This window comes from Bombina bombina, chromosome 7 (assembly GCF_027579735.1).
Source record: "Bombina bombina isolate aBomBom1 chromosome 7, aBomBom1.pri, whole genome shotgun sequence".
In the NCBI taxonomy this organism is placed as follows: domain Eukaryota; kingdom Metazoa; phylum Chordata; class Amphibia; order Anura; family Bombinatoridae; genus Bombina; species Bombina bombina.
In genome coordinates, this window is record NC_069505.1 from 306666617 (window position 1) to 306685835 (window position 19219).

Below are 19219 nucleotides of genomic sequence, written 5' to 3' on the forward strand. Positions count from 1 at the left end.
GTGCTTTGTACTGTAGGCATGTGTAGTGCCAGGGTAGGATGTGCTTTGTACTGTAGGCATGTGTAGTGCCAGGGTAGGATGTGCTTTGTACTGTAGGCATGTGTAGTGTCAGGGTAGGATGTGCTTTGTACTGTAGGCATGTGTAGTGTCAGGGTAGGATGTGCTTTGTACTGTAGGCATGTGTAGTGTCAGGGTAGGATGTGCTTTGTACTGTAGGCTTGTTTAGTGCCAGGGTAGGATGTGCCTTGTACTGTAGGCATGTGTAGTGCCAGGGTAGGAGGTGCCTTGTACTGTAGGCATGTGTAGTGCCAGGGTAGGATGTGCTTTGTACTGTAGGCATGTGTAGTGTCAGGGTAGGATGTGCTTTATACTGTAGGCATGTGTAGTGTCAGGGTAGGAAGTGCCTTGTACTGTAGGCATGTGTAGTGCCAGGGTAGGATGTGCTTTGTACTGTAGGCATGTGTAGTGCCAGGGTAGGATGTGCTTTGTACTGTAGGCATGTGTAGTGTCAGGGTAGGATGTGCTTTGTACTGTAGGCATGTGTAGTGTCAGGGTAGGATGTGCCTTGTACTGTAGGCATGTGTACTGCCAGGGTAGGATGTGCTTTGTACTGTAGGCATGTGTAGTGCCAGGGTAGGATGTGCTTTGTACTGTAGGCATGTGTAGTGTCAGGGTAGGATGTGCTTTGTACTGTAGGCATGTGTAGTGCCAGGGTAGGATGTGCTTTGTACTGTAGGCATGTGTAGTGTCAGGGTAGGATGTGCTTTGTACTGTAGGCATGTGTAGTGCCAGGGTAGGATGTGCTTTGTACTGTAGGCATGTGTAGTGCCAGGGTAGGATGTGCTTTGTACTGTAGGCATGTGTAGTGCCAGGGTAGGATGTGCCTTGTAGTGTAGGCATGTGTAGTGCCAGGGTAGGATGTGCTTTGTACTGTAGGCATGTGTAGTGCCAGGGTAGGATATGCCTTGTAGTGTAGGCATGTGTAGTGCCACACTTATGGCATAGTGGCAGGGTAGGATGTGCACGTTGCTATGTATGGTGTTATTCACTTATGATCCTGTGTTATATTCAGTAACCCTATTCTTTGCACTAGATCAGCTTGTTACTGTAGGGTCTTCTGTAAATGTGTACTGTCCTATACGGTGTCACCTGCAAACATTCATTCATGCATTGGTGCTCAGTACTTGGGGACACTCAAGTAAAAATTAAACTTTCATGATTCAGATAGAGCATTTAATTTTAAACAACTTTAAAATTTTCTTCTATTAACAAAATGTGCACAGTCTTTTTATATTTACACTTTGAGTCACCAGCTCCTACTGAGCGTGTGCAAGAATTACAGAATATACATATATGCATTTGTGATTGGCTGATTGCTCTCACGTGATACAGGGGGAGGGGAAATTGACATAACTTTGAAATTTCTCAAAATTTTTTACTAATTTAAAGTTCAGACTAAGTGCTATTGCATTGTCTTGTTATCAGGTATTTGTTGATTATGCAAATCTACTGTATTTACTACTCCTTATAAAACACAATTTGTTTTCTTACATGATTTTAAACAACTTTCCAATTTGCTTCTATTATCTAATTTGTTTTGTTTTCTTGATATCCTTTGTTGAAAAGGATACCTAGGTAGGATCAGAAGCAGCTGATTGATGGCTACACAATACAAAGCACATCCTACCCTGGCACTACACATGCCTACAGTACAAAGCACATCCTACCCTGGCACTACACATTTATGACCTCATGTCATTGGCTCCCAGTAGTGCATTGCTGCTTCTTCAATAGATACCAAGAGAATTAAGCAAATAAGATAATAGAAATAAATTGGAAAGTTGTTTAAAATTGTATTTTCTATTTGAATCATGAAAGAAAAAACTTTGGGTTTTATGTCCCTTTTAATGGATTGCCAGCTCATGGTATCACATAAATATATTGTTTTGCTGGCACTGGTGACACGTTATGTTTAGAAATCCATGTCTGTTGGCTCTGTAACTGCTGAACCTGTGTGTGCCGTTTGTATAATAGATGGTCTATAGCTGTATTAATCAAGATAACTCCTTCAAGTTTTGTCATTTATGAGCAGAATAAACTAACAAATTATCAGTTATTTATGCCAGTTTTCCTACTTCTCTGACAAATTTCATTAAGGGATGCGGCGTGCTGAGCTTGTCAGACCACAGAATTTTGCTACTCTGGGTGGGCAAGACAAGCTTCAGACAGGTTATGTCCTGACAGATATGTGAGGAGATGCGGGATGCCCAGAATGCTAAACAGCCTGTCCTGGTAATCTGCTTGGGCGATCTCTCTTAGGTATCTGCACTAAATAAAGTCTAAAAAAAAGCTCATGTTCCTGTGGTAATACACTGTCCTGAGGGACTGTAGGTGACACTGGAGACTATGCCCGTCAGATGTTTCAGGAAGGAATATATGCCATATACCTTACAGGTTATGGTTTTGTGGTTTGCATTGCTTTGTGATGGAAGGGATTATAAAGACACTATAATTAACCTTAAAACTACAGTAAGCTTCCAAGGGCAACCATTAAAATTAATTTCTGAGCATTTATATTATTATCTGAACCATCTCTTTCTGGAACGCAGCTGGCACCTTCTGGCTTCTTACATAGTGATAATAAATAAGAGGTGACCTTTATCTGCCATCCTATAGGTCATCAAGATAAAAAAAAAAACCTACCAGAGAAATATGTGTGCCAGTTTACCACCTCATGGGAAAAGGGTGTGTGCCAGATTAAAGTCTACAGGTTGAGGTGTATATTTGCCAGATTGCAGCCTACTGGGTGAGCTGTATATGTGTTAGATTACAGCCTACAGAGTGAGCTGTATATTTGCCAGATTGCAGCCTACAGAGTGAGCTGTATATTTGCCAGATTACAGCCTACAAGGGGAGCTGTATACTTGTTAAATTACAGCCTACAGAGGGAGCTGTATACTTGTTAGATTACAGCCTACAGAGTGAGCTGTATATTTTCCAGATTACAGCCTACAGGGGGAGCTGTATAATTGCCAGATTACAGCCTACAGAGTGAGCTGTATATTTGCCAGATTACAGCCTACAAGGGGAGCTGTATACTTGTTAAATTACAGCCTACAGAGGGAGCTGTATACTTGTTAGATTACAGCCTACAGAGTGAGCTGTATATTTGCCAGATTACAGCCTACAGGGGGAGCTGTATATTTGCCAGATTACAGCCTACAGGGGGAGCTGTATATTTGCCAGATTACAGCCTACAGGGGGAGCTGTATATTTGCCAGATTACAGCCTGCAGGGGGGAGCTGTATATTTGCCAGATTACAGCCTGCAGGGGGGGGGGGAGCTGTATATTTGCCAGATTACAGCCTGCAGGGGGGGGGGGGGAGCTGTATATTTGCCAGATTACAGCCTGCAGGGGGGGGAGCTGTATATTTGCCAGATTACAGCCTGCAGGGGGGGGAGCTGTATATTTGCCAGATTACAGCCTACAGGGGGAGCTGTATATTTGCCAGATTACAGCCTACAGGGGGAGCTGTATATTTGCGAGATTACAGCCTGCAGGGGGGAGCTGTATATTTGCCAGATTACAGCCTACAGGGGGAGCTGTATATTTGCCAGATTACAGCCTACAGGGGGAGCTGTATATTTGCCAGATTACAGCCTACAGGGGGAGCTGTATATTTGCCAGATTACAGCCTGCAGGGGGGAGCTGTATATTTGCCAGATTACAGCCTGCAGGGGGGGGGGGGGGGGTGCTGTATATTTGCCAGATTACAGCCTGCAGGGGGGGGAGCTGTATATTTGCCAGATTACAGCCTGCAGGGGGGGGAGCTGTATATTTGCCAGATTACAGCCTGCAGGGGGGGGAGCTGTATATTTGCCAGATTACAGCCTGCAGGGGGGGAGCTGTATATTTGACAGATTACAGCCTGCAGGGGGGGAGCTGTATATTTGACAGATTACAGCCTGCAGGGGGGAGCTGTATATTTGCCAGATTACAGCCTGCAGGGGGGAGCTGTATATTTGCCAGATTACAGCCTGCAGGGGGAAGCTGTATATTTGCCAGATTACAGCCTGCAGGGGGAAGCTGTATATTTGCCAGATTACAGCCTGCAGGGGGAAGCTGTATATTTGCCAGATTACAGCCTGCAGGGGGAAGCTGTATATTTGCCAGATTACAGCCTGCAGGGGGAAGCTGTATATTTGCCAGATTACAGCTGTATATTTGCCAGATTATAGCCTACAGGGGGAGCTGTATATTTGTTAGATTACAGCCTACAGGGAGGGATTATATGTGAGAGTGGTGTGTGCCTGCTTTATCGCTTGTAGGGAGAGGGGCGTGTGCCAGGTTACCACCGATAGTGTAGGATAGGTTTGTTAGCTGCTGATGTGGATATGCATGTGAGTTGTAAAGTTATTATGAGCTGTTCCCATACCAGCAGCTCATATATAACCATGTGTTATTCATACACAAGCAAGTTACTCACGGTGCAGTCTGATTTGAGCTCACTATCACCTAGATTACAAATTTTGTGTTCAGCATTTGACGCTGAAAAAATGGTCATTTCAGCGTTAAAACAGAACCGCAGCCATTACAAGTCTTCTAGGTATAGCTGTAACGCAAGCCTTTTAGCCTGTAACGCAACGTCAGTCCCGCATTTGTAAAAAATGTTTTTTTTTCATGGGACTTCCATAGCGCAGCCATTACGAGTTTGTCGGTGAGGCTAAAAAGCTTTCGTTCAAGCCTATACCGACAAGATCCGTTTTGCAATCTGAGAGCAGTAGTTATGAGATTAACGCAACAAAACTGTTACATAAAACTGATACCTAAAGTGTTACAAAGTACACTAACACACATAAACTACCTATTAACCCCTAAACCAAGGCCCTCCCGCATCGCAAACACTATCTTAAACTTATTAACCCCTAATCTGCCGTTCCCGACATCGCCGCCACTAATAAAATGTATTAACCCCTATTCCGCCGCTCCCCGTCATCGCCGCCACTATACTAAAGTTATTAACCCCTATTCCCCCGCACCCCAACATCACCTACACTATAATAAAGATATTAACCCCTATTCCGCTGCTCCCTGACAACGCCGCCAATATAATAAACCTATTAACCCCTAAACCGAAAGCCCCCCACATCGCAATAAACCAATTTAAACTGGTAACCCCTAAACCTAACGCCCCCTAACTTTATATTAAAATTACAATTTCCCTCTCTTAAATTAAATTAAAACTTACCAGTCAAATTAAAAAAACTAAGTTTTAAACTAACGATTAAACTAATATAACTATTAAAGTAAAATTAAACTAACTACTAATTAAAGAAAACTAAAATACACATAAAAAAAATCCTAACACTACTATAAAAATTACAAAAAATAAAAAATACTAAATTACGAAAAATAACAAACGAAATTATCAAAAATAAAAAATAATTACACCTAATCTAATAGCACTATAAAATAACAAAGCCCACCCAAAATAAAAAAAAAAACTCTAGCCTACAATAAACTACCAATAGCCCTTAAAAGGGCCTTTTTTTAGGGCATTGCCCTAAGTTAAACAGCTCTTTTACCTGTAAAAAAAAAAAAAAACACAGACCCCCCAACAGTAAAACCCACCACTCAACCAACACCCCCAAATAAAAAAAAAAAACCTAACTCTAAAAAAAAAACCTAAGCTACCCATTGCCCTGAAAAGGGTATTTGAATGGGCATTGCCATTAAAAGGGCATTTAGCTCTTTTGCGTTGACCTGAAAAGGGCATTTAGCTCTTTTTTTAAGAAAAGCCCAAACCCTAAACTAAAAACAAAAACAAAAAACACCCAAAAAATCCTTACACTAACCCCGAAGATCCATTTACAGTTCCTGAAGTCCGGACATCCAGGCGGCGAGAGGTCTTCATCCAGGCGACTCCATCTTCATTCATCCCTGTGGAGGTCCATCGATCTGACGTGGAGGTCCTCTTCATACGATCGCCCACCGCACACTGAGGATTGAAATGCAAGGTACCCCTTTTATACTGGGGGTACCATTGCATTCCTATTTGCTGAACAATTTGAATCAGTCAATAGGAATTAGGGCTGCTAAAATCCTATTGGCTGTTCAAATCAAATCAATAATAGGATGAGAGCTACTGAAATACTTTTCAAATCAGCCAATAGAATTTCAGTAGCTCTCATCCTATTGGCTGATTTGAACAGCCAATAGGATTTTAGCAGCCCTAATTCCTATTGGCTGATTCAAATTTTTCAGCAAATAGGAATGCAATGGTACCCCCAGTAATAAAGGGGTACCCTGTATTTCAATCCTCAGTGTGCGGTGGACGATCGCATGAAGAGGACCTCCACATCGGATTGATGGACCTTCGCCTGGACCTCCGCATCCTCCGCTCTGCCTCCACAGGGAGGAAGAAGATGCTGGTCCCGTGATCGATGAAGATGGAGCCGCCGGGATGAAGATCGTTCAAGTGGGACTTTAGCAACTATCTAAAGAGGGGTTAGTGTTAGGTTGTTTTAAAAGGTTTTTTGTTTTTTTTTGTTTTTTGGTTTTTTTTTTAGATTAGGGTGGGCACTCTTAAAAGAGCTGAATGCCCTTTGTAGGGCAATGCCCATATAAATGCCCTTTTTCAGTGCAATGGATAGATTCGTTTTTTTTAGATATTTTTTTTTTTTATTGTGGGGGTTTGTGATGTTAGTGGGTCTTTTATATTTTTTTTTTCAGCTGCTATCTTTAGGGCAATGCCCTACAAAAGGCCCTTTTAAGGGCTATTGGTAGTTTATTCTAGAATAGTTTTTTTTTATTTTGGGGTGTTTTTTATTTTTTTTTATTTTTTTTTTTAAATGGGTATTAGAATAGGAATAATTTTTATTATATTGGATAATTCGTTTATTTTGTGTAATATTTTTTTTTTTTTTTCGCTTTGGGGTGGGTTTTCTCGCCTGCTCCATCTGTTCACCCGTGTGCGGCCCACTTGCCCCTTTCCTCATGGTGTGGTTATCTAGCTTACTCGCAATTTCTTGTTGGCTGATTCCATGAAAACTTCATTTAAGGTCACTAACTCTTTTTAAAGGGAAGTTCTGGAATCAAACTGGGATGTTTGTAGCTACCCTTGTGTTGTTTTAGAGGAATATTTACTCTTCAGTTCCCTGAATGGGTTAATTGTTACTTTATGTTGTGCGTGTTCTGCCTCAGCAGTGCATGATGGGAACATGTCAGATCTGTGCATGTGTAATTAAGAAATCCTTTCTGATTAATGTGACAGGCCTGTTATTAAACTGTCTTTTGTATAATGTGCAGCTTGTGAAGTGATGTAGCCCCCTTCTTCCTGTGCTACTCCTGTTCCCTTCTTTTATTTGTACATCTCAATAACTCATCTGACGTCTTATGCACCATTCTGTTTAGTTTTACCAAACAATTGTGCTCCTGTCTGCATGTGCCCCTTGTACCCTGGCCTACACTATCTCTCTCCTGCCCCCCTCTGCCAACACTGCCCTTATCCTGCCGACACTGCCTCTCTCCTGCCCCCCTCAGCCGACACTGCCCCCCTCTGCTGACACTGCTTCTCTCCTGCCCCCCTCTGCTGACACTGCCTCTCTCCTGCCCCCCTCTGCTGACACTGCCTCTCTCCTGCCCCCCTCTGCTGACACTGCCTCTCTCCTGCCCCCCTCTGCTGACACTGCCTCTCTCCTGCCCCCCTCTGCTGACACTGCCTCTCTCCTGCCCCCCTCTGCTGACACTGCCTCTCTCCTGCCCCCCTCTGCCGACACTGCCTCTCTCCTGCCCCCCTCTGCCGACACTGCCTCTCTCCTGCCCCCCTCTGCCGACACTGCCTCTCTCCTGCCCCCCTCTGCCGACACTGCCTCTCTCCTGCCCCCCTCTGCCGACACTGCCTCTCTCCTGCCCCCCTCTGCCGACACTGCCTCTCTCCTGCCCCCCTTTGCCGACACTGCCTCTCTCCTCCCCCCCCTCTGCTTGCACTCCCCCCCCCCTCTGCCTACACTCCCTTTCTCCTGCCCCCTTTGAACTGCACTCCCTCTCTCCTGTCTACACTGCCTCTCTCCTGCCCCCCTCTGCTTGCACTCCCTCTCTCTCCTGCCCCTCTCTGCCTACACTTTTGCGCTCTCATTTCCTTTTCCTCCTGGCGTGCTACTTGTCCTCCCACTCTGAGTTCCGTATGCCCTGCACGCATCTTTTTATATTTAATTCCCTTTACATTTAGCATTTGTTCACTCTGTATGCCACTGTAGGTGCTGATGGTGGCTGCTCAGGTCCTCTTGTTGCAGCTTGCTCCCTATGTCACATTCAGATATCCAGCTGTAGTGATGCTGTTTGCAGCGCCTCAGTGTTACATACCCCAGGAATTCAGAATCTTTTAGTTGTAGTACAAGCATGCAAGAAGATGCACAACTAATGCACTGATCTGACTGCAGCTCTTTGTACTGTCTAATGGTTCTGTGAGTACATGTGAAGCCATAAGCCATGGTGCTACCTACAGATAGGGTCCAACTGTGTGCTATCTAATGGTTCTGGGAGTACATGTGAAGCTATAAATCCTAGTGCTAATGTCATACAGACAGGGCCCTACTGTGTGCTATCTAATGGTTATGTGAGTACATGTGAAGCTATAAACCCTGGTGCTACTGCCATACAGACAAGGGCCATACTGTGTGCTATCTAATGGTTCTGGGAGTACATGTGAAGCCATAAATCCTGGTGCTACCTACAGACAGGGCCCTACTGTGTGCTATCTAATGGTTCTGTGAGTACATGTGAAGCCATAAATCCTGGTGCTACCTACAGACAGGGTCCTACTGTGTTATCTAATGGTTCTGTGAGTACATATGAAGCCATAAACCCTGGTGCTACCTAAAGACAGGGTCCTACTGTGTGCTATCTAATGGTTCTGTAAGTACATGTGAAGCCATAAACCCTGGTGCTACCTACAGACAGGGTCCTACTGTGTGCTATGTAATGGTTCTGTAAGTACATGTGAAGCCATAAACCCTGGTGCTACCTACAGACAGGGTCCTACTGTGTGCTATGTAATGGTTCTGTAAGTACATGTGAAGCCATAAATCCTGGTGCTACCTACAGACAGGGCCCTACTGTGTTATCTAATGGTTCTGTGAGTACATATGAAGCCATAAATCCTGGTGCTACCTACAGACATGGTCCTACTGTGTGCTATCTAATGGTTCTGTGAGTACATGTGAAGCCATAAACCCTGGTGCTACCTACAGACAGGGTCCTACTGTGTGCTATCTAATGGTTCTGGGAGTACATGTGAAGCTATAAATCCTGGTGCTACTGTCATACAGACAGGGTCCTACTGTGTGCTATCTAACGGTTCTGTGAGTACATGTGAAGCCATAAATTCTGGTGCTACCTACAGACAGGGCCCTACTGTGTGTTATCTAATGGTTCTTTGTGTGTGATGGACTCCGGCTACCCCAACTAGGTAGCTCTGCCAAAAGGGTCCTTCCTGTACCAGGAACTTGTAGATATAGAGCGGAGAAGTGATTATAGCAAGTTGCCCACCCTAATAACCAGACGTGACCAGTATTAAGGTGAAACACAAACAGACTTTATTGGGAAAACCACACAGCTTATATACACATTCTCATCTTGATAAGAGCCTTATCTGATCCCGCCATTCCTGCCCCTCCAGACAGGCTGGTGCCTCCATAGGAGCCATAGTCACATAGACCCCCACAGTAAGTATCTAGGTCGCGGTTTTGCGGTGATCCCGAGGAAGTGGCAGTCACTCCAGGGTGTTGTTAGAGAGCTCCTGGTCCCCAGATGCCACAGTCCAAAAAGCGACATGATCCGTTACTGGGGACCGGAGCAGCAGCCTGGCAAATATACTCAGGAACAGACTAAGGTGGGGGGTGTCTAAAAACCCCCGGTTCCAGAGTGAGCTCCCCCTCAGCACTCACCCCAACCCCTGTCCACCAAAGGCCTAACAAATTCTGAAAAGAGCGGATCTCTGGGGCCAAGGGCCTCTGGAGCAACCTAGCTTAAAGTTCAACTGGGACCTCTAGCAAGCCCCGCCAGCAAGTAGTTCCATAAGCCTGGCCAGTTAGGAAGGGGTCAAGCAGCAGAGATCAGCTCTTTCTGTGACAATGTGCATCAAAAACAGAATGATTCCAGCCTCCAAATTTAATAAAAGACCTTTATTATTTCATGCAGGGTCCCAGAACAAACATACAACGTTTCAGTTCTATACTAGACCCTTAATCATGTATACTCAATTATACACAGGTTCTTGTCTTTCATAGCCACACCTGTTACCTATTAACATGGGAACATCTCTGTACATAATAGTGACATCTTGTGGATGTAAATCATACTACAACCATTAATAAATGTTCCCATAAGAATATTGTGATTATTTATATTACATTAAAATAACAATTAAAAACCTGTATATACAATTTAAAAAAGGAGAACAAAGTATAGTCAACAGATTGGCTAGAGTAAAAGAAACTATTTTTACCTAATTATATATTATTATTTTGAACCAAATTCTATATTGTCATTTTATACCAGAATGAACAGACAGGCTCATATCTGGGGAATAAGATTACCCAAAGTTAAAGAGGGAGTTATTTTTAGATGTACCCAGAGCAGAAAAATCTATATTATAAACTGTTGCTTCAAAGACCGATGCCAACTTTACAAAAATAGGCTCCAATCAAAGTCCTTATTGAGACCTTTAGGGATAAGGGCTTCAAGTTTATGAATCCAGAACATCTCTATAGTTTTTAAGAGATGCTCTCTATATCCTCCTCTTCTAGGTTTATCTACCTGTTCTATGATTTGGAATCTAAGTTGGCTTATATTGTGACTAGATATGTGCAATTCGTTTCGGATCGATTTGGAAAATTCTGCAAATTCGGAGATTCGTATCGAACCGAATTTTCTGAATTAAAATACTGCCAAATTTACCGAATAAATCCAAATTAGTTTGGATTTAATCAGTAAATTCAGATGGCCATGGATTACACTAGTATTGTACAGTATATTAGGTTATATCACTCTGCTATGGGTTATACCTAATATACAGTACATAATACTAGTCTAATCCCACCTAACATTTACCGAAATTCTGAATTACCGAACCGAATCCAGCCGAATTTCTTAGAATCCGAATCGATTCAAAATTTTCCGAATTCGAATCAAACCGAAATTCGAAAAATTCCAAACCGAACCGAATTTTTTCGCCATGCACATATCTAATTGTGACCCATAGAGAGGAAGTGAGAGGACACTGGAGCATCTTTGTTATTGCATCTGATGTTAGATTTATGTTCAGTTATCCTCTCCCCCATTCCTCTCTACAGGTCTCGCCAATGTAAATTAATCCACATGGGAATTTAATTAAGTAAATAGCAAAGGTAGCTCTACATGTTAGATACTTGTTTATTTTAAACTTTTTTCCCATTGATTGGGTGATAAAAAGAATCACCTTTTATCATTTAACTGCAGTTGCTGCAATTAAGGCATGGATAACATCCACTTTTTCTTGTGCCTATTGCTTGTTGGACACTCCTTTTTCTTTTTCACTGCCTATATCCGTATGCATGAGCATATCCTTAAAGTAATGGTAAAGTCATCTGTTGTGCAATACATAATCCTTTTTCTTTTACCATAACTAGCACATCGATGTGCTTATATAAATAAAAAACAATTTATTCACTCTGTAATGCCGATTTTATTTCCCTCTCCGTACAGTGTTTCAAACAGCCTCTCTATATTTTTTCACCGGTGCAGCTTTGATTGACAACGCTTTTAGCCAATCATCAGCTCACCATGCGCCCTATGTGAAATATGTACCGCACGCTCCCGACATCTACACTGTCTTTGCTATTTACTGCGCATGCGCACTTCTTACGCTAACTGCGCATTGCTATATGACACTACGCACCGATCGGCTAAAACCAGGAGCTGAGTATTCTCATATAGCGGTGCGCATGCGCAGTAAGTAGCAAAGACTTAGTGTAGATGTCGGGAGCGTGCGGTACATATTTCACATAGGGCGCATGGTGAGCTGATGATTGGCTAAAAGCGTTGTCAATCAAAGCTGCACCGGTGAAAAAATATAGAGAGGCTGTTTGAAACACTGTACGGAGAGGGAAATAAAATCGGCATTACAGAGTGAATAAATGTTTTTTTATTTATATAAGCACATCGATGTGCTAGTTATGGTAAAAGAAAAAGGATTATGTATTGCACAACAGATGACTTTACCATCACTTTAATGCTTTGATTTCTTCTGTAAGCTACCATGGGGCTCATTTTAAATTATTTGACTTGGGGATTACATTCTCTCAATATATGCCAATGTTTTTTTAAAAATTCCTGTGATCCTCTGACTCATCTGTTAAACTGAGTTACAAATATCATGTTATTCCTTTCCTGACATCTATCTTTTTTGATTTGTTTAGTTTCATTAGATACTGCTCTAAGTTGTTCAGAAACTAATGTTGGTGGGTAGTTCCTAGCAATAAACTTATTTGCCATTTCCTCCAATCTGATTTTGCATTTACTACTATCTGAAACAATGCAGTTTACCCTGGTAAATTGGCTTTTTGGAATTGCCTTAAATACATTGTCTGGATGACAGCTGCCATATTGTAGTAGATTGTTTCTATCAGTGCTTTTTGTATATAAATCTGTTTTCAAGAAACCTCCCTCCATGTACACATATGTATCAAGATATTCTATACCAATCTCGCTCATATTTAAAGTAAATTTGAGTCCCCTAACTGCATCATTTAGATCTTGAACAAATTACCTATGTACCTCCACCAGGAGGCGCCATAGAGCTGGAACAAGCTGTGAGGGTACACAAAGTATTCCTCAAAACTGCTCATGAATATGTTGACGTATGTGGGGGCGACGTTGGAGCCCATAGCTGTCCCCTGTTTTTGCAGATAGTAGGTATCCATAAATAAAAAAATAAAAAAATTGATACAGTATTATGGTAAGTAAGTCAATCAGGAAACCAATCTCCTTTTCTGTATAACTACTATCCGATTTTAGCATATTCTCAACTGCTGCAATATCGTTTGTATGTTTGATAGAAGTATACAAGCTAGATGCATCTAGTGTAAAAAGAATACATTTTTCGCCAACATATCCAAGGTCTTTAAGTTTAAGAAAAAATCATTTGTGTCCTTCACATAAGAGGTTGTTTTCTTGATTAGTGGCTGAAGTATCCTATCCAAAAAGACAGAGAGAGAAGAAAATACAGATCCTATACCGGCCACTATTGGGCGCCCATTTTGGGCAATACATACAGGACTGGCCTTATAGGATTTGTGACAATGTGCAATCAGGGTAACGATGAAAGGGAAGCTGGTGGAGAAACAATATTACACAATATGGGAGGAGGTAGCCTTAGCAGCCTGGTATCTGTGACAGTGTGAAGCTATAAACCTTGGTGCTACCTACAAACAAGGCCCTACTGTGTGCTGTCTAATGGTTCTGTGAGTACTTGTGAAGCTATAAACCCTGGTGCTACCTACAGACAGGGTCCTATTGTGTGCTATGTAATGGTTCTGTGAGTACATGTGAAGCCATAAACCCTGGTGCTACCTACACATAGGGCCCTACTGTGTGCTGTCTAATGGTTCTGTGAGTACATGTGAAGCTATAAACCCTGGTGCTAGTACCTACAGCATAGGCGTCGCTACAGGGGGGCATGGGGGGGCAATTGCCCCCCCCCCCAAATTAATTCTTTGCCCCCCTGTGTGCCCCCCCTGCAGAAATCTCCTTCATCTGCCTGTTGCACCCGCCACCCTAACAGTTAACTTTTAAATCAGAGCGTTGCCGTGGATTACCATGGCAATGCTCTGAAAGATTTGCTGCTAATCAGGAAAGAAAGAGCTGTCTGCACTCTGCAAGCAGACAAGCTACATATCCCACATGACCACCAGGGTTCAGGACTCCCCCCTCCCTGGTATAAGGTAGACTAGTGGTGGATCCAGGGGGAGGGCAACAGGCAATTGCCCCTCCCAACAGCTAGGACTGTGTGTGCATGGTGTAAGCAGAGGCAGCCCTAGCGTTAGGCAAAATAGGTGGTCGTCTAAGGCTGCATATAAGCACCGCAACAACAGCACTACTAGTAAAAAAAAGGCACTAAGATTGCGCAGCTGTCAGATGTTTAAACATTTGTATTTAATTTTTGCACATGATCATCATGGTCTATACCGGGTGACAGATTTTATAAAGAAAGATGTGGGCGGGGATGAGCCATTGGAGGCAGAGCTATAGCAGCCTTGATTCAGGACCTTAGTGACAACGGAACTGCAGAGGTCAGGTAACATTCAATATATTTTGTGCTAAATCCAATTGGTGCGTCACTATCAACACTTGAAGGAGGCAAGTGGGAGGAATTTCTCACGAGCAGAGTGTACTCTGTATCTGCTCTCTGCTGCTGGCTTCCCTGCTGGTGTAGTGCCTGTGCCACTGCCAGCCCATGCCTTACAGACTCTACTATCTGCTTTAGTGAGGTAACAGAAAGCAAGCAGCCTAATAAAAACCTCAGTGCAGTGAAAATTAAATAATACCTAGCTAGACTCTAGACATTCTGGCCTGAATGTCTTTCCAAAACTGATTTTTGTCATTTTAAAGTTTTTTAATGCATTGCTCCGTGTTTGCACTAAGTAAGAAATCAGGGGGAGGAGTTTCCCCCTAGGAGTCTGGAGAGTGTGCTCTATCTGCACTCTGCTGCTGGCTTCCTGGGTTTGCAACAGCCTTTCATACTCTTCTGCCTGCTTCAGTAAGGCATGCAACAGCAGAACAAGCAGCCTAAAAAACAACAACTCCTAGTGCAGTTTAAGGTCAGTACTGTGTATGCATCAGCTACAGCTAGCCTTTAGTATTGCCCCTCCTAATGGTTATGTGATTTGTCATTTTTAGTGCTGTGTGCATGTAAGGCTTATCTGATGCAGTCCTAAAAAAGTACCATATATTCTTACAATGAATCTTCTTTTATTTTGTTGTTTATGTGCTCAAATATCTTTTCAATATTACATTTCATTAAGCAGTCATACTATACTATCATGTAGGGTTTTTTCTTTGAAGATTATATATATATATATATATATATATATATATATATATATATATATATATATATATATATATATATATATATATAAAGTATGTGTATAAATATATGCATTTTTTGTGCAGGGATTATATACACTTACCAATTAGTCAGGAGGATTACTACAAAGTAATTTGTAAATGTATGCATCTGTGTAAAAACACTATATATACTACACCCCCTATACCCCTGATACAGCTCCTATCCCCTTACTACAGCCCCTATCCCCCCTACAACCCTTATACCCCCAATACAGCTTCTATACCCTTACTACAGCCCATAAAGCCTCTATAGCCCACTACAGCCCCTATACCCCCAATACAGCTGCTATCCCCTTACTACAGCCCATAAAGCCTCTATAGCCCACTACAGCCCCTATACCCCCCCACTACAGTCACTATACCCCAATACAGCTCCTATCTCCTTACTACAGCCCTTATTATCCCCGCCACTACAGCCCTTATTATCCCCGCCACTACAGCCCTTATTATCCCCGCCACTACAGCCCTTATTATCCCCGCCACTACAGCCCTTATTATCCCCGCCACTACAGCCCTTATTATCCCCGCCACTACAGCCCTTATTATCCCTGCCACTACAGCCCTTATCCCTGCCACTACAGCCCTTACACTACTGTATTTATAGATTGATGCATTTTATTTGCACATGATGTATATTGCATAGATGCTTTAGTTTGGATTGGATGCCAGAGGCTATATAGTTGTATTGTATAGTATTTGTGGCACTATTGTGTAATGTCTATATGTATTATTAGTTTGTCAAAGTCTTTTTAAATAAGTCTTGCTCTATTAGTGATTGAGGGATTATATTTTTTAGGAATTAGATGTATTATGGCATTATGTAAGACTGCTAGAATTTACACTGAGTTTTATCTTCTATTTTATTGTATAGTTTATCAATCGCTACTGCATTTCTGATCGGAGGCCAACTATGTTTCATTGTCTTGACACTGTACAGTGACAAAGTTGAATCTAAATCTAAGGTTGGCTGTTTGTGTGTCTGAGTGTGTGTCCCTGAGTGTGTATGTGTCTGAGTGAGTTTTTGAATGTGCCTGTCTGTGTCTCTGAATGTGCTTGATTGTGTGTTTGTGCCCTTTTGTGTGTGTGTGTGCCTAATTTTCATTTTGAAGTAGGAAGTGGCTGGCTGTGTAAAGTTGGTACATGGTACTTAGTATTAGTTACACACAAACACACACACACCAACAAACACTCAAGGTCTGTTCATTGGTCTTCATTAGTGACATATTTAATATAGGGAATTATTTACAGAGCCCCGGTGTTTGCTGAAATTCCTTTAAACTATAAAGAAAATCTTTTGAGAGTTTTCCTCTCTTTCTCAGGTCTGAAGCAATACCTGAGGAAGAAAGGAAAACTCTTGAAAGCTTGTCTTTTAAAAGGGACATGAAACCCACATTTTTTCTTTCATGATTTAGAAAGAGAATGCAATTTTAAACATCTTTCTAATTTACTTCTATTATCTCATTTGTTTTATTCTCTTGATATTCTTTGCTGAAAAGGATATCTAGATATGCTCAGTAGCTGCTGATTGGTTGCTGCACATAGAAGCTTTGTGTGATTGGCTCACCCATGTGCACTGCTTTTTTACTTCAACTAAGGATATCTAAAAAATGAAGCAAAATAAATAATAGAAGTAAATTGTAATGTTTTTTAAATTTGGATTCTCTATCTGAATCATGAAAGAAAGATTTTGGGTTTAGGGGCCCTTTAAGTATTAGGTTAGTAGAATAAAAAGGTATCATTGCATACCACATTACTCTTTCTTTTTTTAGAATCTAATTTATTTATATATATATATATATATATATATATATATATATATATATATATATATATATATATATATATATATATATATATATATATACATACACATATATATACACATATATATATACATTTTATAATGATTTAGTGGTGAAAATTATTAGTGCCCCCCCAGTTTTGACTGTGGTATCTTATGTGCCCCCCCTATATATTGTTCCTAGAGTCGCCACTGACCTACAGACAGGGTCCTACTGTGTGCTATCTAATGGTTCTATGAGTACATGTGAAGCCAAAAACCCTGGTGCTACCTACACATAGGGCTGTACTGTGCACTGTCTAATGGTTCTGTGAGTGCATGTGAAGCCATACACCCTGCTGCTACTGTCCTACAGACAGGGTCCTACTGTGTGCTGTCTAATGGTTCTGTGAGTGCATGTGAAGCCATACACCCTGCTCCTACTGTCCTACAGACAGGGTCCTACTGTGTGCTGTCTAATGGTTCTGTGAGTGCATGTGAAGCCATACACCCTGCTGCTGATGTCCTACAGACAGGGTCCTACTGTGTGCTGTCTAATGGTTCTGTGAGTGCATGTGAAGCCATACACCCTGCTGCTGATGTCCTACAGACAGGGTCCTACTGTGTGCTTTCTAATGGTTCTGTGAGTGCATGTGAAGCCATACACCCTGCTGCTACTGTCCTACAGACAGGGTCCTACTGTGTGCTGTCTAATGGTTCTGTGAGTGCATGTGAAGCCATACACCCTGCTGCTGATGTCCTACAGTCAGGGTCCTACTGTGTGCTGTCTAATGGTTCTGTGAGTGCATTTGAAGCCATAAACCCTGGTGCTACCTACACATAGGGCCGTACTGTGAATAGATTTGTCATATGACACACATGCCTATACAGTATATCACAAGAAGTACAGACTAGTAACTTCTTTAAAGGGACACTTTTATGATTCAGAAAAAGCAGCAGTTTTACTTCCATTATCAAATTATTATAAAAACTTTTTATAGACACACTTTCTGGGGAACAAGATCCTACTGAGCATGTGCACAAGCTCACTGGGTATACGTATATTAGTCTGCAATTGGCTGATTTCTTTCACTGGACGGAAAATGGGAGAAAAAACAAATTTGTCAGAAAATTCAGAGTAGGTCTGAAATCATTTGTCTTTTTATTTTAAACTTGTTATTTATGCAATTCTACTGCATTGAGTTTTTTATGTTTCTCATTGATTTATAGAATTAAATATGAGATACCCATGTAGCGTTCTGCACCCGCATTCATAAGTGGCATCCTGCTGTGTGTGCCGCAGGCTGCCATGTGTGGCATATTCAGATCTGAGGGGCAGAGCCGTACCACACTCTGTCAGCAGTTGGCGCTGACGGCTCAATAATAGGCAGTGAGTTGGGCACAGGGCCCTTTCTATTCACCATCCAGCCATGGTAGAGTTACAAGCAGCTGTTCCAGACACTCAACATATCTGCTGAGATGCACGTGACAGTGACAGCTGCTTGTCCTGCACATGACCAACGCAATGCTTAGAAATTCACCTCTTACCCATAACTGCTAAGCTTATTGTCACTGTCACCTGACCCCTTATTGTCACTGTCCCTAACTGCTAAACTTATTGTCACTGTCACCTGACCCTTATTGTCTGTGTCCCTAACTGACACTTATTGTCAGTGTCCCTAACCACTAAACATATTGCCACTGTCACTGTTCCTAACCGCTACATTTATTGTCACTCTTCCTAACTGCCTGTTCATGACTGATTCACCATCCCCACAAGTTGACAGCTCCCCCTTTTTTCACTGTCACCTGACTCCCCTTTTTGTCACTGTCACTGCCCCCTGACACCACTTATTGTAACTGCCCCCCTTATTGTCACTTCCACCTGGTTTGTTTGATATTTGAGCCGTGTGAGATTTTTTTTTTTTTTTCTGTGTGTGTTTTGCTATTGCGGTTGTGTTTTTCATGTGTGTGTTGTATGCTGTGGTTACTCTGTGTGGGTGTGAACTTTTGTGCTATGGATGTTGTGTGGGTATGCTGATTTTTATGTCTCTGTACTGTGGTTTTGCTGTGCCTTTGCTGTGGGTGTGATGTGTGTCTGATGTACCTTTGCTGGCAGTGTGCTGTGTCTTTGGGGCTGTGCTGTGTATATGAGCTGCGCCTTTGCTGTGGGTGTGGTGTGTGTCTGTGCTGCGCCTTTGCTGGGGGTCTGGTGTGTGTCTGTGCTGTGCCTTTGCTGGGGGTCTGGTGTGTGATGTCTGTGCTGTACC